We start from the raw sequence: 19,786 nt of genomic DNA, 5'->3' as shown, positions 1-19,786 counted from the left end.
TTTTCATGAAGCCAAAAGTACATGCACTTACTCCATTTTACAGACACAATAAGCAATAAAGTAGATTCCATTAAACAGTACCAATAGCTGAAGATCACTTTCCTTTTTATTAGTGATACTAAACTTACCTAAGCAGAAAATATCTAACTCTACAGAGAATTGGAATTTACTTGACACAATGAAATAAGTACCTTTGCACACTGCTCGGTTTGAGATATGAGGGCATGTCCAGGACAGCATTGGGATCATGGCACAGAGTTTTTCCAGGGTAGGACAAACATTTCTCTTGCTAAAGCCCTTGAAAGAAAACCTAAGAAAAAATATTAAATGATATTAAACAGTGGGCTTATTTCACTGTGAATAAACACTACTGTCATGATCTTCCCTTAGTCTTGTTATTGATAGGGAAAAAACAAACAAACAAATAAACAAAACAAACAAACAATAACAATTGAATGGTTATTATTATGAGAATGATGAAGTTCCTTTTTATTTTTCTTTCTTTTTCTTTTTTTTTTTTTTCTGCCAGTAGACAGGAAAAAGGCATTGGAAGCTTGTGAAATTACACTGTATGTGATTCAGATAAAGAGATGGATTTTTCAAGGTTTGGTTAAACCAGCACCCTGAAAAACCGTCTCTGATGATTCCATTGCACATCGAGCAAAAAAAGCAAAGCTACTCTCCAGCTGCTATCATCTCCTATTCCCTGTCTTCTCATACCAGCTTCACTCTCCACTGGCAGAGATTAGGTGAAAGTAGTTGAAAGAGAGTATCGGAGAAGGCTGACAAATTCTCATACATATAACAAGCTTCTTTTCTTCTGTCTCATTCTCATCTGTAAAATGGTTGTTTTTATACATGTATGTTGTCCCTGGCACTGTGTAAAGGACCTCCAGGCTAGTAATGAGGTCATGAAGTCTATGATATTAGGCTTTTAATTAAATAAAGAATTCCAGCTTTTTCCCTTCTTAAAATAAACCCATTAGATTGAAAAACAAATAAATAGACAAACAGCTCTGTCTTCTTTAGTTGCTTTCAGAAACATCTGACATGTAACCTGTGACCTTCATGTAAGCTTTCAAGGCACTGCCTAAAGTTTTCACCTGTGATTCACTTACAGGTGTATTCTGTTCACTGAGACAGTTAATTATATTTTTTTTCTTACTGTTCTGACTTCTTTTAAATATATTTATATTAAATATAAAGTACTCTTTAATACATGTTAAAAGCAGTCTCCATCTATCAAAAAAGGAATCACAATTTTCATGGTATTCCATAATACAGATCAGTCAGGCAAAGATAATAAAATACCAAACAGTTTTCCAATAATTGGCATTGATTGGGTATTTAATTATCTAACTTAAAAACAGAAGGCTCTAGGTTTTTGTTTCTTAATTTTAAAATGATTCACTTCAAAGCTATGAAAAATACTTTTATTGGATCAGATATTGTATTTGCTTTCAGCTTATTATTTAGAGTCTGAGCCTCAGAACCCTGTCAGATTTCTCTTATCTAATATATGTATTTTACGTATTTGTTCATACACCATGCATTGACTCATAGCCACTAAATAAACATTTTTTTTTTGTTTCTTTTTTGGATCAAGACTTCTGGGCAATTTTACCTTTCCATTTTTATCCCATTTTCATTACGTGCTAAACATTCAAAAGCAAGGTTTCTGCACCTAATCATTGTCTAAAGACTACCTACTCAGACCTTTAAAATCCGTTATGGACCTAACACCAACGGGTACATCATCTCCCTGATAACCTGCTTCGAGGTTACCACAAAACCTACAGCTCTGTCTGCAAGTCACCCACATAATATATTAATGTATAAGAATACCTACTTTCCCCCCACACCCCATTTAAACAGTAGGAGCCTTTTAAACAGTAGGAAAGCTCTCTGAAAATCATTGTTTTAAAGGCTTATTTATTTATTTATTTATTTATTTTCAGGCGTAGAAGCAGCATATCTGGGCAGTGACTTGTGCTCTTTGAGCATCTCGCTGCTGCATCGTGGTGGGACTGCGCCTGCAGGCACCCAGCGGCATGGACCACTGAAAGCCACGTGGTTGTTGTTGCAGGGGAAACAAAATGCCAAGACCTGGCTTGGCAAAGCTCCTTGAGAGGCATGATGATTTGATTTTAAAGCACTTTACCAAGATTTAAACTTTGATAGCATTCAAAGTTGAATACAACGTATCAGTGTTTTATAGGTACATTAATGTTTTTATATGTGCAAACATTTATACTGAGAGGTAGAGAAAAGCACAGGACACTGTAGTAAGGTAAGAGAGAACAGACACAGGTATGTGTGGTAGCCTAGCTTCGCACCTATGAGTTTTGCAGTTTATTCATATAGTAGGAAATGAAGCTTTTCTACATCAGTTCTTACTATTACAAGAAGAGAGAAAATAAAAGGAAAAGAAAAAGCCAATACAGACATATTCAGCTGGAAAGCACCACAGTAGGTAAGAAAAACATCACAGGAGTTTTAGTCCATGTTCCAAAAATTTACCTTAGCTGTATAGAGCAAAAACTTGGCAATTTGCACTAATTACATAAGAGGGCTCATAATAAAGAGTATGCAAATATACCTAAAGGGCAAGTTTTCTTTCTTCCTCAACATAATTAGTGGCTTTCCCCAAAATACATATCTGTAGCTGTCTGGCATTAAAAGAATATTCATAGGTAACAAGGTGCAAGAGAACAGTGCATTCCCTGTGGAAAAGGATGTGTAATACAGTGTAACACTAATGGCAGTTGCTGTTACCTGAAACAGTCATTTCACAGTTTTTTTCTTCATCTCTGTTGGAATCATGTGGCATTTACCTACACCAGGAGCCCCCCCTGCCCCGCTGTTTCCAGAAATAGCTATCTTAATAACAAGACATTTCTGTTTTAACCGGTTTTCCTTCCCCAGCTGTTTCCCCAAGGCTGAGGAGATAATATTATCAGCCAGTATGTCATGACTGGTTTTTAATTTGCACAAACATACAGGCAGGTAACAGGCAGGCTGCCAGGAGGACTGTACATCCAATCCCATCAGCAGTGTGAAAACATTCAGATTTAAACAGGGAAAAGCAAATGGGTCTCGAACGCCAGCACATAGCCAGAAGAACCTCCAAATTGAGAGCAGCTCAAAGACATGTCCGCGTCTGAGAAGGCAGGTATAGCTGTGGCTACATCTTTATGTACATTTACTTGTTCACATGGCACCATAGCAGAATTTTGGATTTTATTTATTTTTTTTAATTCAAGAATTGCAGCACGTGGAGGATGTCTGACAGAGCCGTGCCCATACATCCCGCTCACACCACGGAGGAAGTACCTGCAGATGAATTTAGTTTAAAGTTGAGAACTTTGTTGTGCCAACTCTATTTGTTTGAATAGCGAATCATGTTAAGATACTATTAGAAAGCATATATTTCAATATAGATACTTATAAAGTATTTTGTATGGCTTTTTGTTTTAAGTCTCAAACCTGGAAGCTTTCTACCTCTAAAAGTGCCTTCTCTTTCTTTTCCTTGATGGTCTTTATTAGTCTATTCTTAATAAAAATGTGAATGCTTCAAGAATAACTTAATAAAATCAAATTGCAAGGTTAAAATAATACTTTAAAACATTAAAGTATTAGTGTTCTAGGCTTTTGACCCTCCCAAGCAAATAAACCTGTGTTATAATTGCGGATTAAAAATGAGGAAATGATTAGATGAAGATGAGAAACATCCAAACTGTTAACTTACTTGAGAAACATTTTTTACAAGGCTTATTCCCTTCACTTCACCATACATCTTACTGTTATCTTTGAAGTTTATTGTGAAGGAAGTTTATTTACACTGTTGTCTTTGAAGCAAATAATTTCCACAGGGACTGCAGACTTTTAACAACAACAAAAAGCCATTTTCATTTTACTTGTTCTGGAATATGCCTTTACAGGAATATGCTACGAGTCTTTATGCAGCAATGCAATGTCTCTGAGCAGCTGACATCTGATTTAGTGCTTAGAAGCACAGAAGACAGGAAGGACAAAGATCCACTGATTTCCAGAAATCCAGCAAAGTCAGAGAATGTTGATCATATGGGACGGACAATTCTCCTTTCTCTGAAGCTGGGCATCATGTACCTGTGTTCATTGTCTGGCTCTGGGTTACTTCCTACTGGATGTTTATTATTATTATTAATAATAATAATAATTTATTATTATTTATTATTATTATTATTATTAATAATAATAATAATCTGAATCCCCAGAATAACACCTGTATTAATTAATTGTCCTTTATGCAGATGGAGCCCAGGGAGGAAACTGCCCCAGCCTGTGCCTTTCCTGAGGTTTGTACTTCCACATCACGCTGGAAAGGGGTGCCTGATGCCGCTCCTTTGCCTTTACATTAAGTGATGAATAAGATCCCTAAAATGAACTTACCCAGTTATTTTCTAGGAAGTAGATTGAGTAAATTAGAAGTTGTGTGCCAAAATTTCTAAACAGAAGAAAAAAAAAAAAAAAAGAAAAAAAAAAAAGGTGATTGAACATTCAAAAGAGTACTTTGTACAACAAATAAATGTCCATTTTCAGGCCCGTTTTAGAGACTTGTCACTGAATACCTGGCCTCTAGCACAGACTCTATGGGGAATATTCCCAACAAGAAGCTGAGAAGGGTGAAAAATTTCAGCTCGTGAAATTCATATAATTAATTATTTTTTGCCTTCATAGTATTCCTATTCTAAATCATTTCACATCAGCATTTCACAGGACCTGGAACACTTCTTTTCTACTCTGCCTCACTTTTTGGAAAGCATTCCTCTCCTTCCTTTTGCCTTCATATTGTGTTATTTCTGACCTCTTGCTCATCTTTTATTACTCTCCCGTTCCTAGCTCTATTATTCAAGCTGATATTGCAGCTGTGATTTCTATTTTTTCTTTGCCCTTTTTGGCTTTGCCAGGCATTTCATTAGCAGACTCATGGGGAGCATTTATACTGTCTCTCTGCCATGACAGAGTTCAGTGGGATTTACTAAAACTGATTCCTTGGCTATATCTGCTTCCAGTTACTATTAGAAATCTCTTTCCACTGAAGCGCATCGAGCAGATCAGATTCAGACCCGCTGAAAGCACGCACAAGCACAGAGAGGCACAAGAAGATGTCACCGGAGGTCCAGCTTCTCAGACCACATCCCAGCTTGGCCCACATCATGGCTGTAAAATTCTCCTAAAAAAAAAAAAAAAAAGTGCATTTTCAGTCTAAACTCAGTTCCTGAAAGCCATAATTATAGGGGCATACTCATGTCTTCTACAGAATAATGGGGGATATCAGAACTCAGATGTTACGATCAAACAGTGGAGGGCTAAAATCAGCTGAAATAACTCATGGACCTGTTTTTATTTAGAGCTTCTTGGGTCAATGTATTTTTCCACAAGAAAACTAACTTGCTGGTAGAAGGACATGGCAACTACGGCACTGGTGCATTCATCCCTTTTTTGCCCTGTGCCACAGAAGTTCCTACTTCAGCCCTCCCCTCCCGCAGTTCCCTGGCTCCCATGTACCTTCATAACTTTTCTTTTGCTTTTTTTTCCCCCTCCTTCTTCCCCACCCCCTCTGTTGCCTTTTAAGCTTACTGAAAATAATGAACTCCTGTGGCCTTCAACCTCTCTAATGTCTCTGCTTATTTCTGTAAGTTAGTTTTGGCTGTTAGGCTATGTTATAATGTTCCAGCACAGATATTCTTTTTGTGATGACAGTAAATAAGATACACACAGACTTTTCTGTTTATTTTTTCAGCTGTTCATTTATAGTAAATTTTAATAAAAACTGTGAAACAATTTTGTTCCGTGGGGGAGGCTTGACACAAAAGGAGAACAATAATGTGCCAAAAATGCGTTGTTATGATCTTTCAGATGGGTACTGTCACTAGGAGGGGTCTGCACTTCAGTCAGTATGAACATGATAAAGTATGAACAGTACAGCTGCAAACTCCCTTTGGATAATGCTGCAAAACATATGGAAAACGTTTCCTGACTTATGAAAAATAATATTGGGGCAGAATATAGTAAAGGGACTGGGTCAAAAGGGTGCATAAAGCGTTAGCACAAACCTTAAGTGCAATCTTGTAGCCATAAATTCCCTACTAATGAAATGTATATGCAATTCTTACAGCCCCTCCGCGTTTGAAAAATCTATAGTGTTAATAAAGTGACATGGTTAGAAATCTATACGGGACCTTATTTATTCATTATTTATTTCAGGAGATGGCCCTGAATCTAAACACTCCCGTTGGGAAAGTTTGGATTGTGATTTAGGTTCAAATCCTTACTTTTTTTGGCTGGGACCCATTCCTGATCCTGCTTGGTCTGCACACTAGCATGCCACCTCCTTTCATCTGCCTTGCACAAGGCAGGGCCAGCAGACAGCCCCAAACCCCACATCCAGAGCAGCCCAGGAGTGGTCCCAGGCATCCCCACCAGCTCCTCCAAAGGACTAATGCCTTTTAACAACTATGATTGAGTGTCTCTTATGTGGGGTAGCATCCATGAGTAGCAGGATGTAAGCACTGCTCTGTACTCTAAATTGACTCTGTCACCTTTCTGTGGTTTTTACTTGTTTTATAATCGCTCACTTGATCCTACCAAAAATAAACTAGCACGATCAATGGAATAGGTAGACCATGGGAGCAATGAATATCCACATGATTAAGGGTTTTCAGGCTTAGGTCCTAAATAACCATAATTGCCACTCTATTATCTACAGAGTTAGAGAACAGAGAAAGGTGAAGGAAGAAGTTGTTACTGGGAATTTATGATAAAAAGACTTTCCTCGCACAGAAGCAACGATACCCACTTTTTCAGATCGCAATTATTAAATTCCAATAGTTGAATTAAAGCAAGAAAATGTTCCAGGGTAAACTGTAGAAACAAAGAATACTTTTCATCTTAAATTTCCACAGAATAAAAATTAATCAAAAAGGTAAAATTTTGCCCAAAGAGCTCGGTTTCCAATATGAATGTTGGACCTGGAGGGGCTTCTCCAAAGAGACATTGAAATGTCCAGACTTCTACTTGGGATTACCCTCTGCTAGCAGCAAAGAAACATTAGGAAGAATATATGTCAGCAAAGCTAAATTTTTGTCTTAGACCTGTAGCAGGATGCTATTAGGCTCCTGATCTGCAGGTAAGAAATGATGTGGGATGGTGTGTTAAGTAGCTGATGTGCAGCAGAAATGTAATTGAGGCTGGAGTGGCCATCTTCAGTTGCTTACATCTTCCCTCTGTTACTGATGTTACCTGTTTCTTAGTCATGCTCCTTTTTCTCAAATTTGTCATAACTGCCCTGCAGAAGTGTGAAAAAGAGCTATAGCAAAGTAAGATAAGGAGGTTGGATATTACCCTCTCAGTCTTTTATTTGGAGGTGGTGAGTGGCAAAATTAAACAAAACGTATTTTCCCTTAAAAGAAAACAAAAATGTTTGCAATTTTCATAGTTCATTTATCCTTCTTTACAGCCTTACTAACATAAATATAGCCCCTAAAAAAGAGTATTTGCTGAAGGTGAAAAAGTAAAGCCACTGTTGATTTTAAGATAAATGATTAGCAAAGTCAGCTGAACCTCCAGGAAGGCTCACGGTAAGAGTACGATGAACTGAAGTCAAGTGAGACAATTCACCTGAAGCAGAGTAAGGATCATGACTGCTTGTATAGTTGCCTATTAAGCTGATTGGTACCTTGTCTTTTTATTAGGTGAGCCTCACATGGATTTCTGATTTCACACACTCTGAGGTAGTAAGCAGAAGCACCTACCCAGCTGTGCCTGCTGAGTGGAGAGCACAGATGACACAGCTACGAAACAGAAAGTGTCACCCAACCCAAGGGTGCCAGGGCCCTGCAGCTTCCTCTAATGTGGTCACTACTTGATAGCAACTGAGTGAAAAAAAAAAAAAAAAAAAAAAGGAGAGAAAAGAAAAATGTTTGGTAAAAGAGGCAGTAATCCAAAATTTTGCAATCAAATTGATATAATGTGCCAAGGCCATTCAAAATAATTTCTTACTGCTAGAAGAAAGGGAGCAAAAAGGTAAATTAATAATATTTTCATTAATATTTATGCATGTTCCTCACAGAGAAAAATGTAGTAGCAAAACCCATCAGAAAATCATGTAGTTTTTGCAAGTGACTAGTGACATAAACACACCCTTTGACACACTAAGGGCTATCGACCATCACAACAGGAAAGGGTCCCTTGAGTACCAACTGGTGAAGAAATGAAGCAGTGTGTTTGCAGGGAATATGGTTACTCTTATCCACCTAACAGCTGTTTGCCTGTTTTCAACACTGACGGCACACGTGCTGGATGTAATGACAGCCTGCTCTGTGATACCTGTGCTCCAGAATATTTGGAGAAGGACCAGCTGCTCGCTACGGCACCCAAGTCCTTCGGAGTCAGCTCACTTCTGTTACGAATCTGACTCTCTCTGGAAGTTATTTGATCTGATTAGCACGCAGGTGCAGGGAGGCCATGATGACAATTGTTTAGCCATTACTCGGAAACTTTAGGAATCCTGGAAAATTTTCCTGAAGAAAACAGGTATGTAAAGATACTAGTAGGAAAAAGAAAGTGCCTTTGTTTCAGCAGAGAAACAAGTGGAGAAGATAATCTTCATCATTTAAGTGTGGGTTTATAAATATTTTACAGTTAAAATACATATATTTAACAAAGAAAGGTATTCAAATTCTGTGCGATATTGACATGATAACTAAATGTGGAATCATATCGCTATAGGTAGCCAACATCATAAACCTGTGTGAATATGAGGTAAGGGAGAAGAGAGATGTTGCACGGATGCAGCCTTTGCCATCTCCATCAGCCAACACTAAAATCTGAACACAACTGAAAAGCCGACGTAAGAGCAGTATCTATTCACTAATAGCAGTGGACATGTTGTGATGTTGGCATGCTCTCTGCAAGACCTGTTGAGCCCATGCTGGGGAAAAGGAGAGGGACAATCTGTTGGCCTGTAACACATCGCCTCACTCTTTTTTTTTTTTCTCTTTTTTTTTTCCCCAGATGGGGATTTCATGAGTAACATGGAATATATTAATTAGCTCCTTGTGGTCTGGATTTCAATTAAGGAGATGCAGAAAACCAGGGGCAGCAGCTGCTAGAAGTCAAGCTCCTTTTCCTTAATACGAAAAGAGCAGCCTGGCTCTTACCGGACCACTAGAGCTGTCTCCTACAGTTACAGCACACTCGGAGAGCACCGGAGTTCAAAAGCATTCTGGAGGGTCCTGGTGTTAGGGTGAGGATATTTGAGTCCTTGACTCCAGTCCTTATCCTTTTACAGGACCAAGGATTTCAACTGTAAGCTTCAAATAGCAAGTAAAAATAGCAACTAAAAGCATTCTTTAGGTATTTCATGTTGTCCTTGTTCTTTGTCTGTTACACACCTGCCATGGAAAATGTTGGATATGAAAAGTGCAGCAAGTTTTGACAAATGATTTCTTGTTTAATTAGGGGGATGTATGGATGACATACAATACAAGACAGAAGTCAACAGATTGCTTGTGGGACATCCTCAGAGAATGGGGATGAGCTCCGTAACCCTGTTTTCCTTGTTCTTGTCTGATAGTTCTCAAACTAAGGATCTCAGAAAAATAGTTAAATTTCAAATACAGGTGCATGTTTCTTTTTCACAAAGGCATGCCCATCCTCACTGTGCTGAATCCCAAAGTATTTCTATTCTATTTAAAACAAACAAACAAACAAACAACAAAAACGAACAAACAAAAAAGAAAACAACAAACCAAGGCTTAGGACAAATGTCAGTTTTAAAGCTTTATAGTAGAAGCTGGATGAATTTCCTTTCCACAGCGAAATGTTATTATAATTGACATGTAACTTCTACCTGCATTTGCAGAGCAGAGTCCAGCCCCACTCTTTTTGTACATATATACATTATACATGTATATACATTATATCTATATATATATAACATGATTTTCTGGTCCATACACTCTTCAAAAAGCAATATGGGGAGGGATACTGGTCTCTTAGCACTTCTGCATTATGATCTACTGACCCTGAAAATAGGGTCAGAAGGAGGTCTCACAGCTAACTGGAAAACTAATCAATATAATTCTACCAAAGGGCTGGTACACACCAAGTAATATAGTCCCCTCCCCCTCACCGAAAGTCTCTGCCTCATTGCAGGGATTATAAACATCACATTTTGATACTCAGGAAAAGAAGAAAAAATATCAACCAAATAAAAAGCTTTGTGCTTTGTGAGGCTCAGGATTTCACCAAGCCATATCATGGTTCTCAGATGTTAATTCTGAGCAGTCTGATTGGTTATGTTTTACTGTTTGGGCTTTCATTCCTTAGTAAGAAATTCAGAATTTTGCCTTTGATTTCTTCTACAGTTAAAATCAATGATGAAAAGGTGATTTTCTTCCTCTCCCCCCCCCCCTCCCCTCTGCAACCCCAATATTACAGTTACACAATGAGAAAAATAAGCGAGTCTGATGCCACGCTAAGAGTCTTACTCACACTGATTGTGCATAGCCCCGTGCAGCCCGGAGGAATGCCATCATGGACCAGGGCTGCATTTGATTCTGATCAGGTAGTTTTACTGAGAAAGAGAGCAAGACAAAGGGTAAAAGGTCACTGGTGACTAATTTTCTGAAAACCAGCAGCTTGTGTAAGTAATAGAACATTTATTGTATTTCTCTGTCATCCCAGCAATGAGCTAGAAAATCCATAAGAATTCCCAGCACTAGCCTTTATTAAAGTATAGCCCTGGATTAGTTTAATGTCCAATTTAAAGTCACTGCTTGCACCTACTTTGCTTACTTTTCTTAAAGAGAGCCATTTTCCCCCAGTTACTTCCCAATTTACGTTGCCAAGAATATCTTTTCCCTTAATATAAACTAGGGTTTCATTTATTTTACACACACACGTATATATAAATGTTGAGAAAAGAGCACTTGAGTGCTGCATTCTTACATTAGAGACTTATTTTCTCCACACTGAAATATTAAAGCATAATCGGAGCTGGGCAAATACAGCAAAATCCAAGAACAGCCTTTCAGAAAGCAACAGCACAGGAGTCACAAACTCCCTTTACAATGTTTGCACCCCTTCCTCTTGCTCTGGGTAAACATTCATGTGGTTTCAAAATATTATTTCTCTGAAAGGATGTTCATAGCACTTGTCCACTTGTCCACTTGTTGTGGACAAGACAGAAAATGTTAACCAAACGAGTTCCTGAGGCCCATACCCAAGCCACAGGTCTAAGGCTAATTAGTTTGAAAAGAAGCTAAAAATGCCCCTTCTCCAACAGGAAGCCCCCAAGAGCTCGTGACTATTATGTTCATTGTCCATAATGATTTGAGTGGAGACCCTGAGTGGCTTGGTAGTGCTGGAGATGGCAATCAGTGCTTTCAGTCAATACAGTTGACAGCTGTAAACACTGTTATTGGACCTTCAATGAGATCCTTGATACATGTTAACCCCATAAAATGTAATTACCCTCCAGACTAGACTAGAACAGCAGAATATAAACACTGTTTTGTGTTGAGTGAGCTCTCCCTTCCAGAGGATTTCATTAGGGAAATTGTCTTTTGCTGGCTCATATTACACTAAACCCACACCTAGATTAGCTTTCTGGTGGCAATAGTGCAGCTTTGCATCACCTGAATCATATGTACCCTACCAGCATGCCTCTATATGAATTATGCCTGAGCAGAAGTTGCTTTATCTGTACCGGCCACCTTCAGAAAGTCCTTCAGAAACAAGCCTACAGTTCTCTTCTGTCTGCAACACTGACTGCTCTTTGAGCAATTCTGAGCTGCTTGGCAAAAGCCATAGCTGTGGGGAAAGCTTCCACCATCCAAAATGCACTCACTGCAAGTTTAGAAATGCCTCTCCTCTCACGAGCATGTCTGCAAGGCCAGCTTTGAGAGCACAGTCTTTGCATAGTGCTCAGAGTGGCAGTCTCCTCCACACGTGTCGGCTTGCTCTTTTCTCTGCAGATGGCTGGAGGACTTTCTCGTCATGAGAACAGTGTAGATGGTAAGAGCTCTCGGGAGAGAAGCTCTGCCATGGCTCTTGGTCTTCCACATGAGACATTTCCAGCCTGTCCCCTTCAGTCACATCCCTCAGGTTTTTCATCCTGACAGGTGTTATCAGAGTGGTCAGCACTGGAGAAGACACATTATTCTTCACTACGCCTGCTGTCAATTTTGATTTGTCCTTGTGCTCAGGAATCTTGGACGGAGGGGAAGACAAGAGTCTAAGTGAGTACCACTGGCTCTACAGGACGTGTTCTGTTTTACTTTCCAACAGCTTTCTTCCTTCATTGGCAAGTATTGGTTTTTGCTCTTTGATGCTGTAGACCTTCATTGCAGATTTCCTGCACCTGATTTCACTTCTCACTTGTGCCTGAATTGCCAGGGACCATGGGGCATATTTTAATGGAAAATGGAAAACAAACAAACAAACAAAACAAGCAAACAAACAAATACAGAGAGAGAAAGAGAGAGAGAGAGAAAGAGAAAGGGATGCAGGGAGAAATAGAACAAAATTATCTTCAGAGAATTTAAATTTGAGGTCTAAATTCCCTGTCATGTCCAGCTCATGCTTATGACATCACAACCAGGAATCGTGGCAGGAAAAGACAAGTTTTTAATACAGAAGTTTTCATGCATGGCCAAAGTTAATGAGATAGGATTTGTATTTTACACTTATTAGCTACAGCTAATGTAAACTTTCAAACACATCTGAAAGCATATGTTGTGATTCACAGATTCTGGATTTAATGAATGATATATATATATATATATATATATATTTTTTTTTTCAGGCAGCACAACTGTGAAATAGTATTTAAAGAAATTGTTCATGCTTGCATACAAGCCAGTTACTTGATGGATGTATCACACACTTTAAATCAACACGGATGATACTATTAAAATTGAAGTCACAGCTCTTTAGCTGCTGCTTTTCCAATTTAGTTATTTATAGGAGAAGAATAAATATACCTGGTTGAATCTTGTAGTTAGAGCTAAAAAAAGCACAAGAGGTATAATACACAGATAGGCAGATGACTGTTTCAGTGTAGTCTGTACATCAGTGACAATGATTCTGTGCCTGAGAGTGGATTTCAGGTGGAAAAAAGAAGCAGAAATAGTGGAGGTTTGTAAGATAAAGTAAGCCATACTTTTTTAGAAGTGCTGAACATCAATAGTTCTAATTCACATCAAAATATAAGATCATCACCTTTATAAGAAAAAAAAAAAAATAAAACCTGTTCAGCAGTTTTTGAAAGTTGAGACTTTTAATGTTAAATCATTCTAGTTATCTAAAAATAGGTCTTAATTAACTTTGGAAAATTGTGGCCAAGTTCTCTGGAGGTATTACTGAATAGTGTTTTTCATATTCCTGCATGAAAACCTTTTTCATTTTCAGCAGAGGAAGTCCCATCAGAGAACACACTGTAAAAGAGACAACTTGCTCTCCAAACACCGATAGAAGCCCATCACTTGTTTGGGACAAAACCCAGGGAAACTGAACTTGCCAACACCATGATTTCAGAAAAGAGGAAATTCCTAATAAAACAAAACAAAGCAAAGCAAAACAAAACAAAACAAAACAAAACAAAGCTTTCAGGTCTGTGTTTGATGCTGTATATGAATAACAAAATGCAATTGCTTTGCATTTAATTTTGTTTATGATATCTCCCAGGCCAAGAGACAGCAAAGAGCAGTAGTTACTTCCCCATCCTGCCCCTTCAAATCTCCCTTGTGCACAGCACTACTATCCAAGGAGTGGGTAAGGCTGAGAATGTGTCCAGGTGCTAAATGGCAGTAAAATTTACTGAGACAGGAACCCCAGGAGACTTTACCAGTTGGTTGCAATTATCAAGGTTCAAAACCCAAGTTAAAGGAAGTAAGATGGTACGGAACTGAGCAGGAGGCAGCGATAAAGTAATATGGGTTTGAAAGGAGACAGAAACCTAAGTAGAAATGGGAGTATTCAAGTACTGGATATAATCTGGGGCATATTAAGTGGAAGAAATAAATCAAGCAATAGCTTTGAGCACATGGTATAGAGCTGTGCTTTCTTTTATAATTTGTGAAATGATAGCAATTTTTGACAGAGTTTTTAAGAATCAGTTGGACACAGGCTGGAGACAAAGAGGTAAATCTGCAAACCCACACCACTGACAATCTGGAAAACCTGACAGAAGTACTCTTACAACAGCATAAGGCCTAGGTTTAAGCAGCTTCAGGCCAATACAGTGCATCCAGAGATTACAAAAGCATTAAGTATGACAGTTCCAGTTAAATGTTAGCTACAAGCAAACAGTACTTTTTCATGGAAAATATATCAGTGAAAAATGACAAACAATGTTAAAAATAATAAGAGAGATGAAAATAATGTAAACAACATAATCATGTTTAAAACATGACAGAGTTTGAAAGGTGTATGGAATAGCAGTTAAGTATATGTGAAATTAGAGGGAAAAGAAAAAAAAAAAGGGAAAATGTAATTAGAGCTTACATGAGAACACATCCTTTAAGTGTAATAAATGAAAAGACTATTGCTCCAGTCATGGAGATTATTTGTGTTTATGCCCCCAGCCATGCAAAGCAGCTTGGAGTAGCGAGATCTTAAACAATAAAACTGAAATCCTGAATCCACTAAACAAAATTTCCAGTGATGTCTTGGGGCAGGGGGAGAGAGGAAAAAAAGGTACATTTTCCAATTTTCAATTAAACTCCCCCCCCTGCCCCCAAGGGAAGGGGAAAGTGTCAAAATCTTTTTATTATGTAAAAACAATTCTGGATTAAATTATTGGTCAAAGCCGGTAGAAAGAACAGTCAATAACCCAACTCTTGGGTCATACATACAGATTGTTTTAGCCCCAACTTCCCTCTATAGTGGTGATCATCTTTGTATATGTATTTATTTGACCAGAAAAAAAAAAAGGCTGATTATATTATCTAGAGATTTTTTGCTATTTATTTGGAATGGGACAAAGGCAGAAACTTGGTCCCAGATCCCATAAAACCCACAGATCTCCAGCTAGCACTCTAACCACTAAATTATTGATTTTACTGAATTAGCCTGCATATGTTGAATTAACCTTACACACATATTCATTCTCTGTCTGAAACATCTCACATCATACTCATAAACAGGATATTTTTATAGTTCTCAGTTTTCTTCTAAGAAAAAAAAAATCTAGTCAGTTTGCTTCTCAACACCATAAAAAGTTGTAAATAAAAGTACAAACACTACAAGAATAGACACACGTTAATAAGCATGGATTTTTTCCCAGGTATTTTAGAAGCAAGAGGTCACCAAGAAGATCATGAGGCCCCTTATGGCTGATGACAAGACTAATTTGTTGACAGAAGATTTAGCATTACTTAAGAATTATATGAATTCTTTTTATCAAAGGGAAGAATGGCTGATAGATACCAGAAACAGATTTATTTCCCTAAGGAGGAAGAAGAAATACTGAAGGAAATCAATATCAGGTCAGAACAGGTGATTGAGAAATTTGAATGTTCTATTTGCAGGGGAGGGAAAAAAAGTTTCGTATGGCTTTTTTTTTTTTTTTTTTTTTTCCCCTCAAGAAGACTACAGTTGTGCTCTTAGCACTCGTATAATTTGAAAAATGGAAAATCAAAGGTAGAGAAATTCTGAAGGATTCAAATGAACTATTTTACATCAGGACCATCTCCAAGTAAGTGATATTTCAAAATGATTTGTTAAGGCATAATGAAGAGGAGATTATATTTTTCATTTCTATTTTTTTTTTTTTTTATTCACTTCTTCCTAATCTAAAGAAAACAAACCAGGATTTGAAGGTGGAAAACTTCACAGCAAGGAAGTTCTTGGGCTTCTTCTGAACCTATCAAGAACCAGACTTTATCAGCTCAGGGAGAAGCAGACACAGTCCTTGCTAACAAGCAAGCTGGAGGCAGTGGGAGTCTTGTCCTCAGAGCTGATTAGTATATCTTGCTGTTCATTTGGAAATCAAGCTCCTACATCATTCTCATAAGCATTTCCTTGCTCTAGTTCCTTCCCCTTCCCTCCAACAATCTCCCTCAAAGTAATCATACGCTTTGTGTACACAGAGCGGAGAGGAGGTTGACATTATTGCAGAAAACAGAAAAGGAGAAAAATAAGCTCCTTCTTATATAAACTTCTGAGGCAACCAGAAAGATTAGGAGTATTAGTCCTCCCCAAAAGTAGAGCATGATTGATAGTGTCTGGTTACAGCTTGACTGTTCTGCTCGAAACAGAGCCATACTTCCCAAAACCACCACTGTTTTACATGCATGAGTATTCAGAGCAAGGTAACTTCTTCACAAGTTTTGAGCACTCCCCATCTGACTTCTCAGAGCTCACTGCTGCTGAAATCTTAAACATGGCCATCAGGAACTGAGACCTTTAAAAACAAATACCTGGTTTTGGCATAGCTTTCACACAGAAGCTGTCCTTAGAGCATACTTTAGGAAACATCCACAGACTTCAGTAAAGAGGCAGCATTTGGGCTATCCCTGGGCAGCAGACAAGCCTCTTATGACAATGTTACTCTAGTTACCTGGTCTGAGGGCTCAGCTGGAGCATGACGTGGCTCTCTTTCTTCCAGCCTATTCGCCTGGATTTCTTCCCATGGAAAGGGGGGAGGGAAAAGCCACACTTTCCATCAGAGCCTTGTCCAAACAGGGAGCTGGAGGCTGGTCAAGGGGCACATCTGGAACAGGGTGGCCCTTGGAGGTCCCAGGGTACAGCCAGACTGTGTCAAAGAGGAAATGTCAGAGCACATCGATCAGACAAAGTGCAGTTTTGTTTCCCCCCCCACATGCTGCTTTGTAGATTTATAACTTCACAAACAATCCTAATAAAAACAGGAATTATTTCCACAGTAAATTGCTCCTCAGCATGAATAAGACAACTGGAATCAGGTTAAGTTACCTAATACCAGCTGATGTTTCTTCCAGCATTTGGGAAAAAATTAAGATGAAATACATAAGCATCAAGTATGACTATAATAATCTATAATTATAATGAGCTGTTGGAGAAAGATGGAGAGTATCAAAGTGAATTTCTTCAAGTGTTTCAAATAAATTTGGTTATATTGAGCAACAAGACCTACTCTGAGATCAACAAAATGAGTTAAGGAGTAAAAATCATAGAACATTATAGAAATAACTGTTCACTGAGAAAATAATGCACAGTCCTTAAACGCACATTTTGCCATCTGAATTTTTTTCAGACAGCGGAAGATATGATGCAGACTTCAATAAATCCACACTGCGGTTACAAAATACTACCAACATTTTCACTTCGAGTTCCAAAGAGCTTAAATGGAGAGAGGTGCATCAAGCCTACTGCATCAGAAATACTTCAGAGCCAAAGCCTCAGGTGTTAAAAGGCATCTCTGCTTCATAGGCTGCAGGGGAGCAAGTCTCAGGGCAGCCACTCTCCCACTACAACACAAATGGTTTTTCCAAGCTGGGCCGATTATTCAAGGCCCCAGACAAGGCCTCACAGCCATTTCACCAAGCCTACTTATCCCATATAAATATATATATCGAGTACCTATATCAAATATTGCTCTTTAAAAGGAAACCTTCCTCTGACTCCAGCTGTTCCTACTGATTTGAAATTACATTTTTCTCTGTATTTTTCATGTAGTAACTAAATGACAGTCACACAAATCCTAAGTAGTGCCTTTCACATCACACAATTTCTTAGTTAAACAACAATCACTGCTTAGTTCATGTTTTGTCTGTTCTCCATGGCAAGCTGACATCTTACCAAATCAGAATATAAATAATTTTAGTCCTCAGCTGTTTTGACCAAACAGTTCTATGAAGAAGGTTATGAGAAAATGATCAGCACTCACTCATTCTTATCTGGTTTGGGCATTCTTATCTGGTTCAGACTCTTCAAATTCAGTACCGGTCAAAATGCAATTTCTCTATCTTTCCTTAAAAATTAAAAGAAGAAAAAAAAAAAAGGAAAATTGAAAAAAAAACTTAACTAAGGAAATTCTGCCTGTGAAATGTCAAACATATAAGAGCACCTGAAGATTTAAGGGTAGCCTAAATGAGAGTGTCAGAGTAGAGCAGATGTTGCAATCCCTGCTGGGTCTGCTGTAATTCCCTATTTTGCATTAAGTTACCTCTGGACGAGGGGACACCTTACCCCAGGAGTGCTTTCTGCTATACCCAAAGAAAGTCTGCAAGCCCAAGCAATGAAGAGGAAGGCATCTCTTCTTATCTTTCGGAAGTCTCTAGTACTTTGTCAGGTTCCTTCCCATAAAGACTCACACTGACTGAAAGTGCCTAGGCATTGCAGATGATCCCAGGATGAAAGGGGAAGGATGCTTCTCCTTTTTTAATCCATGCAAGACTTCAAACAACCTGGCTCTTGGATGTTGTAATGAACGTAGATGATCTTCCTGATTTGTATGGGGAGGATGTATCGCCTATGCTAGTAAACGCCAAAATGAGGCAAGAGTGCCAAGATATGAAAATGGTTTAAAATCTGTTTTGTGTCTGCTGTATTTAAGAACAATGTAGCTTAAGGCTTGCATTAATGTTACTCCATTATAATGCCATCTTGTATTTTCACTCCCCTCCAATTTCCTTGAACAATATTAATGGCTAAGAGGCACTTCACATCATTTAGTCCCAATTTTGTTGCTAACACAGATCATATTGGCTGAAATTGGAAGTTCATGAATCACTAGCAATGTCAATTTTTCTAACTAAGAAAGCTATTAACAACACTAGAATCTGTATTTTTTTCTCACTGTCAACACTGCTTGTAGGTTATATCCTTTTAGATCTCAGCTGCAAGTCTCAGCCAGCACTGAAGTGTTACTAAGCATCTAGGACATTATGACTGGGTCATGCCTCACTCTTAGTCATCCCTTAGACTGTTTCCTTAGGACTGATTTGTCCTTAATATAACAAACATTTCAATGTTGCTGTAATTCCTATCACATAATGGCCTTAATGCTATAACCCCAACATCTCATCTCATTTCTTCTCCACACTTGTCTTTCACAAGCAGTAGCAGTATCCCCCTAAAGATAAGGTCCCTGAAGATAATTAGCAACCAGTGCAGATATACCATCATTAAATGGACGTGAGGAGGGCTCTGAGAGGGCTGCCAACAGCACGAGGGTACCTATGTCCCTTCCTCTTTAAGATGCGTGACCGTCACTGCATTTACTGTTTCTCACTGCTAATATTCAGCCTATAGCTAGATGTGCTCATACATATATATATATATATATAGACGCTTAAGCACAAGGACGGTTATCTATTTAGTAAACTTACCAGGACTATAACTCATTTCTTGTTTTGCTTCTGGAGTTTTGTTTCAAACATGATTTTTAGTCTGGATGAATAAAAAACTTTGTTTTCTCTTACAGCTAGGCTGAGTTGGCCCCATACCTCCTTGGGAGTCCACAAGCAAGGAGTGCAGATTCCCCTGACAACACTTTCCAGCAGGACAACTTTAGAGAGTCCAGATGCTGGAGAGTGTTTCCCAAAGACCTGTAAGGGCCCAGCTGGAGGTTTAAAGGACTGCCAACTGCTGAGCCCTGTGGAAGAGTTCCCCTCAACAGGAATGAAATTTCCCCTCAAGGAACAGAGGGCTGAAAGAAGTTTCACACAAACACAGCAGTTCCTTGTAAGCTGCTCCAATCTAATAATGTCATCTTTCACCTTCAATATGTTGCCCACTCAGTTGTTCGAAGTGA

At 38.5% G+C, this 19,786-nt stretch overlaps 1 long non-coding RNA gene across 20 annotated transcripts in view; it reads right to left on the bottom strand.

Annotated features, from left to right (window-relative positions):
* Window positions 1–4,218: 4,218 nt before the first annotated feature.
* The window catches only part of LOC137856525 (uncharacterized), an 86,846-nt gene continuing 71,278 nt past the window's right edge, over window positions 4,219–19,786 (bottom strand). For 18 of the 20 annotated variants that reach the window (XR_011096553.1, XR_011096547.1, XR_011096548.1 and 15 more), the window contains 2 exons: window positions 16,610–16,804; window positions 4,219–5,215 (listed from right to left, as the gene is read on the bottom strand). This is a non-coding gene — a long non-coding RNA (uncharacterized lncRNA). Of the gene's footprint in view, window positions 5,216–10,539; window positions 12,433–16,609; window positions 16,805–19,786 lie in introns of all 20 variants that reach the window. The other 2 variants (XR_011096549.1, XR_011096551.1) reach the window with 2 other exon arrangements.

The sequence above is a fragment of the Anas acuta genome, chromosome 4 (genome assembly GCF_963932015.1).
Source record: "Anas acuta chromosome 4, bAnaAcu1.1, whole genome shotgun sequence".
NCBI lineage: Eukaryota > Metazoa > Chordata > Aves > Anseriformes > Anatidae > Anas > Anas acuta.
The sequence above is the reverse complement of the archived record's forward strand: the minus strand, read 5'-3'. Positions and strand labels throughout refer to the sequence as shown.